Genomic DNA, 16,561 nt, shown 5'->3' with positions numbered 1-16,561 from the left:
AAAGTGCTGGGATTGCAGGCATAAGCCAACATGCCCAGCCTGAAAGAACATTTTTAAGACCTAAGCAAATGGAAAGATGTCCCATTCATAGATCAGAAAACTTACTATTGTGAAGATGGCGACTTTCCAGTCAACTCAATTCCTATCAAAATCCCAGCTGCTTTAAAATAAAAAATTGAAAAGTTGGCCTTAAAATTTTATATGTAAATACAAAAGATCCAGAATAACCAAACCACCTTGAAAAGGAAGAAAGCTGAGGGACTGGGCACGAGGACGGATGAGGCAGAGTTAAGAGTTCGAGAATAAAGCCTTACACACATGGTCAACTGATTTTCAAAACAGCACCCCGAGAACATTCAATCAGGAAAGAATGATCTTTTCAACAAATGGTACTGGGACAGCTTAACAGCCACATGCAAAGAAGAAACTGAGAGCCTTCTCTCACACCACGGACAAAATTTAGCCTAAATCAAAGACCTAAGCGTAAGACTTCAAGACTTTGAGAAGAAAACACAGGCATCAATCTTGATGACCTTGGATTAGGCGATGGCTTCTTAGACATGACACCAAAAGCACAGGCAACTAAATGATAAAAATATAGATTGGACTTCATCAGAGTTAAAGCTTCCGCTCTGTGGCCCAGGCTGGAGTGCAATGGCGTGACTCGGGCTTCCAACTTCCCCCTCCTGGGTTCGAGTGATTCTCCTGCCTCAGCCTCCCGAGTAGCTGGGACTATAGGCGCACACCACCACTCCTGGCTAATTTTTGTATTTTTAGGAGAGACAGGGTTTTGCCACGTGGGCCAGACTGGTCTCGAATTCATGGCCTAAAGTGATCCTCCCACATCACCCTCCTAGAGTGCTGGGATTACAGGCATGAACCATCACACCTGGCCAATTTTTAAATTCTTAAAAGTTGAAACTTTTGTGCTTCAAAGAACACCATCAAAACAGTGAAGAGAAGCCAGGCACAGTGGCTCACGCCTGTAATCCCAGCACTTTGGGAGGCCAAGTTGTGTGGATAACCTGAGGTCAAGAGTTTGAGACCAGCCTGGTCAACATGGTGAACGCTTGTTTCTACTAAAAATACAAAACTAGCTGGGCATGGTGGTGCACACCTATAATCTCATCTATTTGGGAGGCTGAGGCAGGAGAATCGCTTGAACCCAGGAGGCAGAGGTTGCAGTGAGCTGAGATTGTGCCACTGCACTCCAGCCTGGGCGACAGAGTGAGACTCTACCTCAAAAAAAAAAAAAAAAAAGAAAGAAAAGAAAATCTGAGGCCGGGCGCGGTGGCTCATGCCTATAATCCCAGCACTTTGGGAGGTCAAGGCGGGTGGATCACGAGGTCAAGAGATCGAGACCATCCTGGTCAACATGGTGAAACCCCGTCTCTACTAAAAAATACAAAAATTGGCCTGTAATCCCAGCTACTCGGGAGGCTGAGGCAGGAGAATTGCCTGAACCCAGGAGGCGGAGGTTGCAGTGAGCCGAGATCATGCCATTGTACTCCAGCCTGGGTAACAAGAGTGAAACTCTGTCTCAAAAAAGAAAAAAATGAAAAGATAAAGAAAATCTGTAAATCCACAGTGACACCAAAGAGAGAGCCAGGGAGAAGAACGCAAATGTCATTTGACACCCGGAGGTGACAGCCTGCGAATCCCTCCCTCTGAAGATTGGTTTTGAAAAGAAAGTGATCACCAGTCAGTTGGCCTTTTCTAGTTAATAAGGAACCACTTCTTCTTCCTGAAAATGCCAGTGTGGCAGGAACAGCTGACAGAGAAGTCTCCAGACACCAGCCCCCTCCGGGAACGGCTGATTCAGGCGGGGGTGAGCGCTGGCTGCCGAAACCCTGGGGCGTGTGGGAAAGCCATGTCTGCGGGGCTGCTGAGCCAGCGACTTGCTGCCAAGGACTCTCACTAAGGAGAGTTTTCGAGGTCACCACCCCAACCAAGTGGCCCATTTGGTGTCCCCAGCCATGGGATGACCCAGACTGTGGCCCAGATGAGGGCGGTGCGAACTCACAGATCATCCAGAGGACCCTGCGCACATTTTGACCTGGATGGATCCAGTCCTCCAGACCAAGGTTGTTGGGGTTTGTTTTGTTTTTCTCTGTCACCCAGGCTGGAGGGCAGTGGCACAGTCAAAACTCACTGCAGCCTCAAATTCCTGGGCTCAAGCACTGCTCCCGCCTCAGCCTCCTAAGTGTGTAGAACTGCAGCCTGTTACCACCACACGCAGCTCACTTTTATCTATCTATTTATTTATTTATCTAGATGGAGCCTTGCTCTGTTGCCAGGCTAGAGTGCAGTGGTGCGATCTCGGCTCACTGTAACCTCCGCCTCCCAGGTTCAAGCGATTCTCCTGCCTCAGCCTCCTGAGTTACTGGGATTACCGGCACACACCACCACACCCAACTAGTTTTTTGTATTTTAGTAGAGACGGGGTTTCACCATGTCAGCCAGGATGGTCTTGATCTCCTGACCTCGTGATCCCCCTACCTCGGCCTCCCAAAGTGCTGGGATTACAGGCGTGAGCTACCGCGCATGGCCTTTTATTTTTAGTAGAGACAGGGTCTCCTATGTTGTCCAGGCTGGTCTCAACCTCTTGGCCTCAAGCAGTCCGCCCACCTCAGCCTCCCAAAATGCTGGGATTACAGGTGTGAGGCACTGTACCTCACCAGACTGAGTTCCTAACAATTTTTTAAGTTTGCTAATCTTCTCTGTACAGTTCCAATTATAGTACACGTACTGTTGAAGCATGTGCATTCTTTTTTTTTTTTTTTAAGACGGGGGTTTCACCATGTTGGTCAGGCTGGTCTTGAACTCCCGACCTCAGGTGATCCACCCGCCTCGGCCTCCAAAGTGCTGGGATTACAGGCGTGAGCCACCGCGCCTGGCTATTTATTTATTTTTTTAAGACGGGGGTTTCACCATGTTGGTCAGGCTGGTCTTGAACTCCCAGCCTCAGGTGATCCACCCACCTCAGCCTCCAAAGTGCTGGGATTACAGGTGTAGCCACCGCGCCTGGCCGCCTGTGCATTCTTAACGTTTTTATGCTGCGGCCCACCCGGCTGTCTGGTGAGCCCTGTGGACTTCTTAAATTATGTTGACAAATCCATGAGATAAAACACATCTGATTGCAAAGCAAACCAATTAAAATGAGAAAGTTATCAAAATATTAAAGTAATATGTTGGTACATTTAATAACGAGACAGTGCATGAACACATAGGCAGGTTAGAGTTAAATTTTATTTCCTCAGCTGGGCGCGGTGGCTCACACCTATAATCCCAGCACTTTGAGGGACTGAGTGGGGGCAGATCACGAGGTCAGGAGATCAAGACCATCCTGGTCAACATGGTGAAACCCCGTCTCTACTAAAAATACAAAAAATTAGCCGGGCTTGGTGGCGCGTGCCTGTAATCCCAGCTACTCAGGAGGCTGAGGCAGGAGAATTGCCTGAACCCAGGAGGCGGAGGTTGCGGTGAGCCAAGATCGCGCCATTGCACTCCAGCCTGGGCAACAGAGGGAGACTCAGACTCAAAAAAAATACTCTTTCCGCAAGGGCAGCTGTGTGAAGGCCGCTGCATGGCTGGGTGAGGACTCTGCACCATTAGGTGGTCCCCGATGGGCTCTTTTTATGTCTGATGAACAAGGGCGGTGGCTGAGGACATGCGTCGGGGAGGCAGCGTGGGGGAGGCAGCGCGGATTTGCGGTGACCAACCAGCCTGGCGAGGGCAGCCTCCCGTAGAAGCCAGTCCTGCCACGGGGCCTCAGTCCAATAACCACCGAGTGACTCCTGGCAGCGAGGGTGGGTGACACACGGGATTTCCTAACAGCCTTCCCAGGAGGTGGAAGCCTTAGGGTCACGGGCATCACCGACACTGAGGTGGTTCCCTGTCCACGTGCATCACCCAGAGCAGCGCCAAATCCGAGGTGGAAGCGGCAGCCAGGTGGCTTCTCCCCTCCATGCTGCCGAGACGCCTGCTGTAAACAGCACTGCCTGTTTCAGGAGCACTGGGGAGGGGGGTTCCGTGATGGCCCCGGGATGCACCTTGTCTTCTGAGTCGCTGTCCTGAAACTGCCATGGAAAGGAAGAATAGGGAGGGCCGGCGGCTTCTGCCACAGCAGGGACAAGAAACCAGCAGCTGAGGAGAGCCTGAGTCTTGGCGCTGGTTTGGAAAAGCACCACGTGTGACACACTGGCGCAGCTGGGAGCCCGAGTGTGGACTGGATATCGGACACCGATGAAACACTGCTGTGAACTTCCGGCACTGTGGCTTTGCAGGAGGACGTTCCCGTTGGAGCAGAAGTGTTGCGATAATCTCGGGGGAATCTGAATGGGAGAGGCGACGGGGTGTGGGGCCCTCCCGTATGGACTCATTTGATCCCCTGCGGGGCCTGGGAGGTCAGAACTGCTTTCATGGGGAGACTAAGATGTCCCTGGATATTTTTTTTATGGGACTCCTGTCTGCATGGATGTCAGTGGTACAGAAGCCATGGCAGGTAAAGCGGGGGTGCATGCAGTTCCGACAGGTGCGGCGACACGGACGGACCTCACGGACACGAGGCTCAGCCAAAGAAGCCGGTCACAAGAGTCAAAGGCTGTGGTGACCCCACTTAGGCCCCTAGAGGAGTCTGACCCATAGACACAGCAGGTAGAGTGAAGTGCTGTGGGAGCGGCGGGGAGTGTTTCACGGGGACAGAGCTCCAGTTTGGAAAGCTGAGGAAGCTCCGGGAAGGTGCACAGCGATGTGGACACTCAGTGCCACTGACTGGGACCCGAAACACGGGTAGGAGGGCACGATGTTGCTTTAAACTGCTCATGTCTTAGCACAAATCAAGGCCATGGCCCCAAACTCTGCTGGTGGGCACCAGCTTCTCCATCGTCAAACACCGGAAGCCCTTCATGGACTGGAAGTGAGTTTTATCAAATTTGACACTTGAGTACGGGCGTTTTTGGGGTGGAGGGTGTTTGTGGATTGTTTTGTCAGAGACAAGGTTTTTCTCTGTCACCCAGGCTGGAGTGCAGTGGCACAATCTCGGCTGACTGCAACCTCTGTTCAAGGGATTCTCCTGCCTCGGCCTCCTGAGTAGCTGGGATTACAGGCACGTGCCATCATGCCCGGCTAATTTTTTGGATTTTTAGTAGAGATGGGGTTTCACTGTGTTAGCCAGGCTGGTCTTGATCTCCTGACCTCATGATCTGCCCACCTCTCCCCCACAAAGTGCTGTGATTACAGGCGTGAGCCACCTCGCCCAGCCATCACTGTATTTTTTTGTTTTGTTTTTAATAATTTTTAAAATTGAGACAGGGTCTGGCTCTGTCACCCAGGCTAGAGTGCAGTGGTACCATCTGAGCTCATACAGTCTCTGCCTCCCAGGCTCAAGCCATCCTCACACCTAAGCCTCCGGAGTAGCTAGGACCACAGATGCATGCCACCACACCTGCTTAATTCTTCTTTCTTTTTGGTATAGATGGGGTCTCACTATGCTGCCCAGGCTGGTCTCAAACTCCTGGGCTCAAGTGATCTGCCCGCCTTAGCCTCCAAAAGTGCTGGGATTACAAGCATGAGTCACCACACCCAGCCAGTCACTGTAATTTTCTTTTTTTGAGATGGAGTTTTGCTCTTGTTGCCCAGGCTGGAGTGCAGTGGCGTGATCTCAGCTTCCTGCAACCTCCGCCTCCTGGGTTCAAGCAATTCTCCTGTCCCAGACTCCCAAGTAGCTGGGATTACAGGTGCATGCCACCACGCCTGGCTAAATTTTGCATTTTTAGTAGAGAAGGGATGTTGGCCAGGCTGGTCTTGAACTCCTGATCTCAGGTAATCCACCTGCCTCGGCCTCTCGCAGTGCTGGGATTACAGGCATGAGCCACCATGTCCAGACTCAATCACTGTAATTTTTAACTGTTTTTTTTCCCCAAATTAACTTTGGATATGGTCCTTTGCATTTCTACATAAATTTTAAAACCAGTTTCCTCATTTCTGTGACAAAAGTTTGCTAGGATTAAGGTTGGGATTTTGCATCGAATCAATAAATCAATTTGGGAAGAACTGTCTTCTTAACAATGTCGAGTTCCCTAATTGTTGAATAAAATTGGGCATAGGCTCTGTCGTTGGGGCTGGCATAAAACAGGATCCAGGGACAGTCCTAGGGGTCTCAGCCATGGTCCTCAGCCTGAGGGGTCTGCCCTGGAGGAGACCCTGCTGGTGCCGGCTGAGCTTGCTGTGGTCCTCCCCCGGACTGCTGCTCGACTGAGTCCTCCCCACCCCCCACACCCAAATGCATCTCTCCGGCTCAAGGGCCCTGCGATGTCCCTCCTGTGGGATAGGTTTCCCAGCTGCTGCTGCTCACCCGGGGAAAGCCCAGGGATGCCTGGGCATGGAGGGCTGCCTTCTCCAGAGGGCAGCTCAGGATCCAGCCTACAGGTCTGACCCTAGCAGCGGCTGAACACGGCCACCTTACACAGCCACTTCCTGGTCACCACTCTGGGCCGCCTTGTGCTAATTTGCTGCTGCTTCTCTTCTCCCCTCAGGCATGAGGCCCCTCCCAACCCTGGACCTCAGCACCCCTAGTTCTGCCCCTCTGTGCAGCCCTAAGTTGGGGACTGAGGGGAACGTAGCCCTGTGCCAGGGGAAGAGCTTGGTGGGAAGGTTCGTCTCCCCCAGCCTCCCATGCCCCTTCCTTCTTGCTCCACAATGGGTTGAGATTTCTCTGCCCAAAGACCCCTAGCCAAGGGACCTGCACGGGCCTCTCCCAGGTCCCTCCTCCAAGGGGGCTACCCCAGGCCTGAGGGGCAGCCAAGGACAGCTATTTACTGAGGGCTGTGGTGGTGCTGGAGGGTCCCGACCTGGGAAGAGGAGGCCGGGGCACCCCACGCCACCTTCCAGAACCCACCTCAGCCCATTTCCAAGTTCTGACAGGCTTTCCAGGTCTTTGTAAGGATGGAAAAGATCTCACGAATGGTTTGTTAGCTCATTTAGGACTTTTCTTTTTTTGGGACGGAGTTTCACTGTTACCCAGACTGGAGTGCAATGGCTCACCGTCACCTCCACCTCCTGGGTTCAAGCAATTCTCCTGCCTCAGCCTCCCGAGTAGCTGGGACCACAGGCACGCACCACCATGCCCAGCTAATTTTTGTATTTTTAGTAGAGATGGGTTTTCACCATATTGACCAGGATGGTCTCGATCTCTTGACCTCGTGATCCACCCGCCTCAGCCTCCCAAAGTGCTGGGATTACAGGCGTGAGCCCCCGCGCCCGGCCTCATTTAGGACTTTTAAGGACTGAGACATGCCGGGTCTGCAGCCATCAGGGCCATCTGATAGCAGCACGGGCCTCAGAGCAGCTGGAGAGGCTTTCACTGGTCCAGAGGTGGAAGAGGCAGAGCCACGCCCAGCCGGATTCGCTCCAGGGGCCCTCTCTCCAGTGGGCAGGGCACCTGCAGCCAACATAGGGCACTGTCAGGGAGGCACTGGGTAAGTGTCCGGAAGGACGGGGGACCTGCACGCATGGGGTGCCTGCTGTGTGCACGCTGCTGTGTGTGGCCTCTGACTCCTCAGAGCACTGTGATTCTGAGGCATTCTCATCCTCACTTCATTGATGAGAAAACAGGGATGGATTGAATGAAAGCGCTGTAAGGTCCCTCACTGCTCACCGGCCGAGACTGCTCTGGCCCTTGGATTCCTGCCCAGGGATGGGGTGACACTAAGCACCGCGGCCAGGGCGGGTTTTGGGGCTCAGGACAAAGCACAAACTCGAGCGTGGCTTCCGTGATGACCACCTCCATACTCACACAACTGCCTCCGTCAGAAAACCTCCCGGTGCGATTAAACACCCGCAGTGCAGGTCCAGCGACGCGGAACGAGCGGAACACGGGTGGCTTTGCCTTGGGTCAGAGAGCTCATCACCGCCTAGAGCTTCAGGACAGTGGCTGCAACCCACGCGCCGGACACTCGGACAAAACCACGGATGGAACGTTCCCGTTAAGACAAGAGGCTGGAAGATCCGGGTTCCCGGAACCCCGCATACAACCAGGCAGTCTAGAAACAGACCCCGCAGCGTGGGTGCGGAAGAGGAGACACTGGCTGGGCTGTGAGTCATCTCCAGCTCCTGAATGCCAACACTTCTAGAAACAGATATTTTGGGTTCCCCTGGAAAGCAGTTTTAAGGAATCTGACTTGTGACACTTTGATCCGGTGAGAATCAAGGAGGCGGGGCGGGGGCGGGGAGGGGCGGAGGTGGGGGGGGCGGGGGCGGGGCGAGGGGAGGGGAGCCTGGCTTTCCGGTCTGCCAGCAAAGGGAGAGGAGCCCCCAGCCTCGCTAATGGGACTTGGGTGTTGGGGGCAGCCCCACAGCTCTCGGGAACCCTGGGAGCAGGCCAGGTCCCAGTGACAATGTGAGCTGCTGGAAGACCTGGGCCTCTGACTGGGCGCCTGTCTGCACGGACACCCTGGGCTCAGGCTCGCTGTCTCAGCACCAAATTAGAAAAGGGGCAAAAGAGGGATGAGACGGTCCCGGGGGCAGCGTTCACTTTCTGAAGCTTCTGTGGGGCCACAGTTTATCCAAGACAAAGCAGAGGCGGAGGTTACCTGGGGACAGGCACAGAGAACAGGGAAGAGGCCTCTGGGGACATGGGCTTCCCTCCCAGACCGTGTGATCAGCCTGAAACCAGCCTGTCAACACCCTACCTGCAGCCGACCTTGGCCCTGGCGACCCAAGGGGGCCTGAGGAGATCTAGGAGGACCTGGGCAGCTGTCACCCCGGGCTGCTTCTCTCGTGTGGAGAAGAGAGCAGAGGCCAGCATAGTGGCTGAACGTGTGGTCCCAGCTGCCCGGGAGGCCGATGCGGGAGGATCACCTGAGCGTGGGAGGTCGAGGCTGCAGTGATGCAGTGAGCTGTAATTGCACCACTGTACTCCAGCCTGAGCCACAGAGTGAGACCCTGTCTCAAAAAAAAAATTTTTTTTTAAGGAGCAGAGGCCGGGTGTGGTGGCTCATGCCTGAATCCCAGCACTTTGGGAGGCCAAGGCAGGTGGATCACAAAGTCAGGAATTCACGACCAGCCTGGCCAAGATGGTGAAACCTCATCTCCGAAATACAAAAATTAGCCCGGCACGGTGACAGGCACCTGTAATCCCAGCTAGTCGGGAGGCTGAGGCAGGAGAATCACTTGAACTGGGGAGGCGTAGGTTGTGGTGAGCCGAGATTGTGCCACTGCACTCGAGCCTGGGTGACAGAGCAAGACTCCATCTCAAAAACAAACAAAAAAAAAAGAAAAACAGAAATAGGAGCCTTGGGGCCTTGAAGACGAGCAGCCAAGGCTGTGTGAGGTCTGAGGCCAGGTCCCTCGGGGCAGTGGGTCTGAGGTTGAGGCCCTGGGCTTGTGCGTGGGTCCTCACTGTGTAAACTCCTGGGATTAGGACAAGTCGTGGATCTGCGTCTGCTTTCCAGGTGCCTGTTCTCACAACAGAAGCTTATCCTGCTCAAAGCAGCCTAAAAACAGAGAGACCAGCCAAGAGGCGGTGGTGCCCGGCAGGAACTCCTCCCAGAGATGCTGTTAGGCCCCGCCCCCTTCCTTGGGGCGGACCGCATGGCCGTGTCCGTGGGAACCACAACTTGCCAGCCCCTGCGGACCTGGACACTGAAGCCAGCCGGCCTGGACCACTGAGGGAGGCCTGGACACATGCGCCTGTGAGATCCATGCCTGCTCCTCCTCTAGGCACGTTCTAGAAGCCCATTTCTCAGCCTCCAAGCTGCCTCTCCGAAATGAGTTTCCGTGTCCCTGACTGCCGCCTTCTCTCACCCTGGAGCCTTCTCTCACCCTGGAGCAAGACAGTTCACCTCGGACAAGGGTTTATCCACCAGCAAGAGCTTGGGGGCCACACTGACTAGTGCCAGGTGGGGACGGGGTCTCTGCTGGTCACCAGGAGTTGGTGCTGGGAAAACAGGGACACTCTGCTGGCCCAGGTGGGACCCCCCACCCTCTGTTCCCCAGCAGTGTGCAAGCCTGGTCAGGGCGGCATGGGCCCCTCTGCTCTCAGCATCCAGGCTGCCCTGGCCCAGTGCCAGCTCCGTGGCCATGGTGTCCTTGCTCTGCCCTGGTCACGTCTGCCCAGGTTGCACCCATGGTCAGCCCCCTCCCACCCCACAGTCCCCAGCCAACATGGCTCCCTTGCCCATTCGGCCACTCTCCCACCTCAGGCACCACTACCTCCTCTATCGGCCCGCAGCCCCTCCCCTCCCGTCTCCTGTTGCTGGGGGCAGGGAAGCTCCAGGGGCGTCCCCAACACCCGGCAAGAGCCGGGCAGACACTCACTGTTCAGAGAGCAGCAGATGAATGGATGGTTAAGGCAAAAGTAAAAAGTAGCGTCTGTTTTAAAAGTGAGCATTTCTCAGAGACTGAGAGGAGGGAGGGGCGTGGGGCTGGAAAAACAAAAACACAATTTCCAGGCGTGGCGGCTCACAGGTCCGCGTGGATGGGACGGAGGCGTTTCCTCTGCAGCAGCTTTTTCCCGTTTCATCCCTTTTCCTCTCCCCCAGCTCAGCCGCATCCAGAGGGGAAGGCCTGGGCTTGCTCCTAACTTTCCAGAAGCCCTGAGCTGGGAACGAGGGCTCACACCTGTCATCCCAGCTACTTGGAAGCTGAGGCAAGAGGATCATTTTCGCTCAGGACTTCGAGTGCAGCCTGGGCAATACAGCAAGACCCGAATTCTTAAAAAAATTAATTCTTGTAACATTTTTTGCTACCGAGCAAGTGTTTTCTGTAGATTTTTGGAGGCCATGGCTGTGTTGAATTTGACTGAATATCAGCCGTGAAGCAGCTGAGACAGGCGCTCGCCTTTTCCCCTTTAACTGGTGAGAGTGGGAACAGGTGGATCATCGGGGCACCTGTTGTAATGTTTATAAACCTGAGTGCCTGGGATAAAATCCATTGCTTGATGAATTTTGCTAATAAAGATTGGCCAGTAATTATCCTTTCTGGTAATGTCCTTGTTTGTTTGGTGTTAAGATTACATTATCTCATAAAATGTGTTGGTCACTTTTTTTTTTTGAGATGGAGTTTTGCTCTTGTTGCCCAGGCTGGAGTGCAATGGAGCAATCTCAGCTCCCCGCAACCTCCCCCTCCCAGGTTCGAGCAATTCTCGTGCCACAGCCTCCCCAGTAGCAGTGACTGGCCGGTCAAGGTGGCTCACACCTGTAATCCCAGCACTTTGGGAGGTTGAGGCAGGTGGATCACTTGAGGTCAGGAGATCGAGACCAGCCTGACCAACATGGAGAAACCCCATCTCTACTAAAAATACAAAATTAGCCGGGTGGTGTGTGCCTGTAGTCCCAGCTACTTGGGAGGCTGTGGTAGGAGAATCACTTGAACCTGGAAGGCAGAAATTGCAGTGAGCCAAGATCTCCAGCCTGGGTGACAGTGTGAGACTCTGTTTCAAAAAAAAAGAGAGGAATGATGCCTGATTGCCTGCGGCCGCTGTGGTGAATTACACACACTTGGTGGCTTGAAGCAACAGAAAAGGATTCCCTCGAAGTTCTGGCGGCCAGAAGGCTGAAGCAAGGTGTGGACAGAGCCCCGCTCCCTCCGAAGGCTCCAGGGAGGACCTTTCCTATCCCTCCCGCTTCGGGTGACTGCAGGGTCCCTCGGCTGTGGCTGCCAACCCAACCGCTGCCTCCGCCGTCCCGTGGCCTTCTCCGTGGCCTCTCCTTTTCTCATGAGGACGCCGGTCACTGGATTTAAGACCCACCCTAAATCCGGGATGATCACAAGACCCTCAACTAGTTACACCGGCAAAGACCCTTACTCCAAATCAGGTCTAATTTGGGGGGTTCTACTCAACTGCTGCAGATAGCAGGAGACGTTTAAAAGCACCGATCCTCGCTGGGGTGGTGTTTTTAAGACAGTGAAACCTTCGTGCGCACAGGACATGCTGACGGATGAAAGTTCAGGTCCTCATCTTTCCGGGCGGCAGGAGCTGGGCCCGTGTGGGAAACACAGGCTTTGCCTAACTAGAATTCACACCAAGAAAAAACGAAAGAAAAAAAAAAGAATTCAGTCCATGTGGTGGGGTGCAGACCCTGCAGGTGGCCCCCATACCACAGTACTGCCAGCCAGGCTGCAAAGGCCCCAGGGGTGGGACCCCGGATCCGGGCAGGTATTAGCGGTCATCTTGACCTCCACGCACTTACAGAGGAGGAAACCAAGGCCCAGAGAGGCCGGGAGAGTTGGCCCGGATCCCGAAGCAGGAGGAGGATGTGGTTCTTGGGCCCGCTCTGCCCCCCGTGCTGCTCCAGTCTGTTCAGCAAGCTCCTCCCTGTTCATAACTCCCCCAGCGACAGCCCTGCCTCCCTGAACAGAGCCCCAGACACTCTCCTCCCAGCATCTGCTGCCAGGACACAGATGCTGGTCGGGTTCAATTTGATGTGCCTGTGAGAGGTTGATTCAGAGCTGTGTCCCCGGGACCAGGCATGGGGCTTCTGCTGCCCTGGTGTGGACAGCACTAGGGGAAGTGTGACCTGCGCCGGCATCTGGGCCCACGCAGGAAGGCCAGCTCGGGAACGGCCCATGTCCCTGCCAGCGTCCCCTTCTCAGAACACCTGGCAAATTCACACTGGATGTCGCAGAACCATGGCCGGGGCTCAGGCAGCCACGCTCAACTCTTCCAGGATGCAGCGGCTCCCCGTGGCGCTCCAGTCCTCTCAGGACCACACAGCGTGAGCCTGCCCTCCCTCCCCTTCTCCCCACACCCTCCTCACTTCCCTGGGACTGCACCTCCCCATCCCCCACCAAATGTTGGCACATAGCCGCTGGGAACCTGGGCTGAGAACAGGGTCAAGCTGAACCCACTCCCTCTGGAAAGAACTGTCTTGACTGCAAAGCAGACGGGAAACTGAGGCCCCTTCAGTGAAGTCCCATCTAGATGGAATTCGATCGACTCTTCTGCCAAGTGCAGGTGCCTGCAAGAGCTTGTTCTAACAATCTCATAACAGTTTTACTCTATTCTATAGAAGACGCCCTTCTAGGGGTAAAAGAATAGCTCAGAATTTAACTGGAGAAAGGTCGCTGCGTATCGGAGGCCCCGTGTGGGCCTGACCTGACCAGGTGAGTCCTTCTCCGAAGAAGCTGATGAGGGAGAATTTCTCCTGCTGGCACTGAAGAAGCACAGGGTGGGGATAGGGGGCCTTGGGGAAGGGGACTGTGGGAACCTCCAGGAGCTGAGGGAACCCCAGGAATAGCCCGTGAGAGAAACGGGAGGCCTACTGCCAAGACTTCATCCTCAAGAAGACGCAGAAGAAAAAAGAACTCACCAGCTGATGGCCAGGGAGTGTGGGAGAGGCCCCACCTCCAGTGCCTGCAGCCCAGCACCCGCTTCAGCCTGGGAGCTTTTGGTGCCTCCCAGACCCTCGTCTACAGCTGGGCGCGGACAGGCAGTGGTGGCGCAGTCACCAAGTTCATGGTGATCTGTTGCCCAGCACGGATATTTAATGCAGGAGGGACTGGATAAACATTTAGGTAGGAAAAGAGAGAAGAAAGGAGGGAGGGAGGAGCGCCAGGAAGGAAGGAGAGTGGCTTCACAGAGCGGTCATGGGCAGCGCTGCCAGGGGCGCAGAGAGCCCGCCCGGCCAGTCATCCCGGGAATTCATGCCATGCAGGCTTGTATGTCAAAAGGAATCGAGGTCAGGAAGCCAGAGGGATCCACAGCACTGCAAACCCATGAGGCCAGGCTGGCGCCACACCCCATCCCCATCGCTGCAAACCCAGGAAGAGTCATAGGCTCCCTCCCAGGACCCACGTAACCGCCAAGGGACCCAGCGTGGCATGGAGCGGAGGCAGCCCTTGGGGGCGACGCCCTGCTGATGGAGTTTTCCCATCTGTGCTTCCCTTGTGAGATCTGGGAAAAGGCTGCCGGGCCAGGCAGCACCGGGCAAGCTGAGTGCCAGGCAGTCTTGCAACAACACGCCAGGCGAATCTGAAACCACGGGATGGATGAGCCGCACCCCTGGGAAAGAGAACAGAGGGAGGCAGTTATCAATGTCCTCCTGCTCCTTGGTTTTCAGAAATAAGCCAGACTCAGTGCCTCAGGGACACCCCGTGTGGCCTCCGGAGAGCACAGGCCCCACCCTCTGTGCAGGTGAGGAAGCCCAGAGCAATGAGGGACTCACCGGCCTGGGGACTCGAGCGCAGTCCTGGGCGCCTTCCCTCTGCCCATCTCAGACAGGAGCACGGCCAGCACCACCTCGCCCCAACACGCCTCCAGACCAGCCCTCAGGCCCCGGGCACACTCTTCTCACTTCCCTCCTCCAGCCCCCTTCCCTTCCCCTTCGCATCATCACCCAGGGGCTTCTAGGAGCTGAGCGGGGCTATGAGGCTTGAGGCTGCTGCTCCAGATCCCTTTCCGGGGGGTGGCAGGTGGCTGCTCACCAGGGACACCAGCCCGAACAGGATGGGGCTGATGCGAGGCTCTGACTTTCCTCCCAGGCTCTGCCTTCACCCAATGGTCCTGTGGGGCAGCTGGCGCTCCCCGCCGCCCCCTCCCCCAACAGCTGTGAGGTTTCTTCCTAGGATTCTGTTTTCCCCACAGTCGGAACTGAGGTGCTTGGAGGCTCCAGGAGCGGGATGCGGTGGAACGAGCGGCCTGGAGCCCCCAGGGCAGACCCCAAAGAGAAGGGTCAGAGGTGCCCTCTGGGGCCTGGGTAGCTGGGCAGGGTCCACAAGCCTGAGACTCCATGGGGAGGAAGTGCCCCATGCCGTGGAGGGGAAGGGGCTAGGAGAGGCTCCTATGTGGAGCCCCCTCCCACCTGGCCAGGCTTTGGGATGAGCCCTGAATGGACACGGGCCACAGCAGAGTTCCAGGGGTGAGGGCTGAGCCTCCAAGGACCCCAGGGTGCCTGTCCCCACTGCACACCCGCCGGGACACAGGAGAGGAACAGTGCCAGGAGGGCCATGGCTGTGGAGTCCACTCCAGGTCGAGGCACACAGGTAGAGGTGGGCGCCAGCCCCTGAAGCACCTGCAGAGGCTTCACTCGGGGCAAGAACGACGCCCTCGCCCACAGGAATCCTGGGTCAGGTGGGCAGCGAGGACACAATGGAGCAAGTGGCCTGGAGTGGCCCAGCGGCCCAGTCTCCCCCAAGCCCATTCCAGGGCCACGGGCACCCCCCAGAGGCAGCTGGTGGGACTGCAGCCATGCAGGTCCTAGAGGGCAGGTGACAGAGGAAGGGACAAAGGAGCGGCAACATCCCTGGGGTAGGGACAGGGAGGGGGCAAGGCTGCCCGCTGTGGACTGTGGATGCCAGGACCCAAAGGCGAAGCCTCCCCCTGCTCCTCACCCACAGTAAGCCAGGCTCCACACAATGATGAGAACCCATGGGCAATGCCATACAGGGGAGAGGCTACATGGGGGAGAGGCCACACAGGGGAGGCCACGGGAAGAGGCTACATGGGGGAGAGGCCACAAGAGGGAGAGGCCACACGGGGGAGGCCACACGGGGAGAGGCTACATGGGGGAGAGGCCACACAGGGGAGGCCACGGGAAGAGGCTACATGGGGGAGAGGCCACACGGGGAAGGCCACACGAGGGAGAGGCTTTGAGGGAGAGGCCACGAGGGGGAGATGGCTCACGGGTCAGGCCACACAGAGGAGAGGCCGCGAGCTGGGGAGATGGCCTCTGTGGGGAGATTGTGAACACCCTGGGGAGGTGGCCTCTGTGGGGAGACTCTGAACGCCCACACAGCAGCCACAGGCTAGGTGGGAGTCTGCTGCAGCTCCTCTGGCTGGTCCGTTCAGGAAATAAAACCAGCCCCGTGTCCAGGTAGCTGGTGCCTGGAGGTATCATCTCTGAGCAGCTCAGCACAGTGCTGGCCATTCTCCTCACCGTACAAGAGCACATTTGGGGAAAAGGTTCCCATCTGAGATGGAGACGCTCCCTTTCAGACTGCAGGCTGTGGGGCCGGCTCCTTATCACATGGGCTGGGGGCTGGGCACACGGATGCCCACTACACGACCCGCTTCCTGGTAGGCTACAGCACCACACACACTGCAGAGACCAGGCCTCCTCTTCATCCACCACCACCAGCCCCCACCACGTCCACTCCATCCCCCACCACTCAGGCCTCAGCAGTCACGGCCTGGGATCCTATGCCCCTTCCGGGGAACTTCTGGGCCAATGACGGGGGACAGCCCTCGTCAGCGGTTTATCTTTAGCATGCACTATATGCAACAGGGGCAGCTCCGGGAGACACGAGTCAGTGTTCCAATGCTGGGGCTGATGGAAGGACTGTCCCCAAACCCAACCTCGATCCCACGGCCAGAGAGTGCATCCAGAATTGCCTGGCCAGATCACACCCCTGTGAGCAGCCCCACAGCGCCCAGGGCGCTGGCTGACCTGCCGCCCCCTCTCAGCCCCTCCCGTCAACCCGTCGCAGCTACAGTGCCCACCCTCACTGGAGGCTGCTCCCCGCTGAGCCTCCTGCACCTGTGCAAAGCCTCTGCTTCCCACAGGGCCTACTGGGAGAAGTTCTAGGTCACAACCATAGTTGAGAGTGAGAAGCTCATGCAGAG

General features: G+C 56.2%; 1 pseudogene; it reads left to right on the top strand.

Annotated features, from left to right (window-relative positions):
* Nucleotides 1-13,594: 13,594 nt before the first annotated feature.
* LOC100894809 (uncharacterized protein FLJ46757-like) lies at nt 13,595-15,211 on the top strand (annotated as a pseudogene).
* Nucleotides 15,212-16,561: the final 1,350 nt, after the last annotated feature.

Source organism: Callithrix jacchus, chromosome 21 (assembly GCF_049354715.1).
Source record: "Callithrix jacchus isolate 240 chromosome 21, calJac240_pri, whole genome shotgun sequence".
Classification (NCBI taxonomy): Eukaryota; Metazoa; Chordata; class Mammalia; order Primates; family Cebidae; genus Callithrix; species Callithrix jacchus.
Note: the sequence above shows the minus strand (reverse complement) of the source record. Positions and strands in the feature narration are given on the sequence as shown.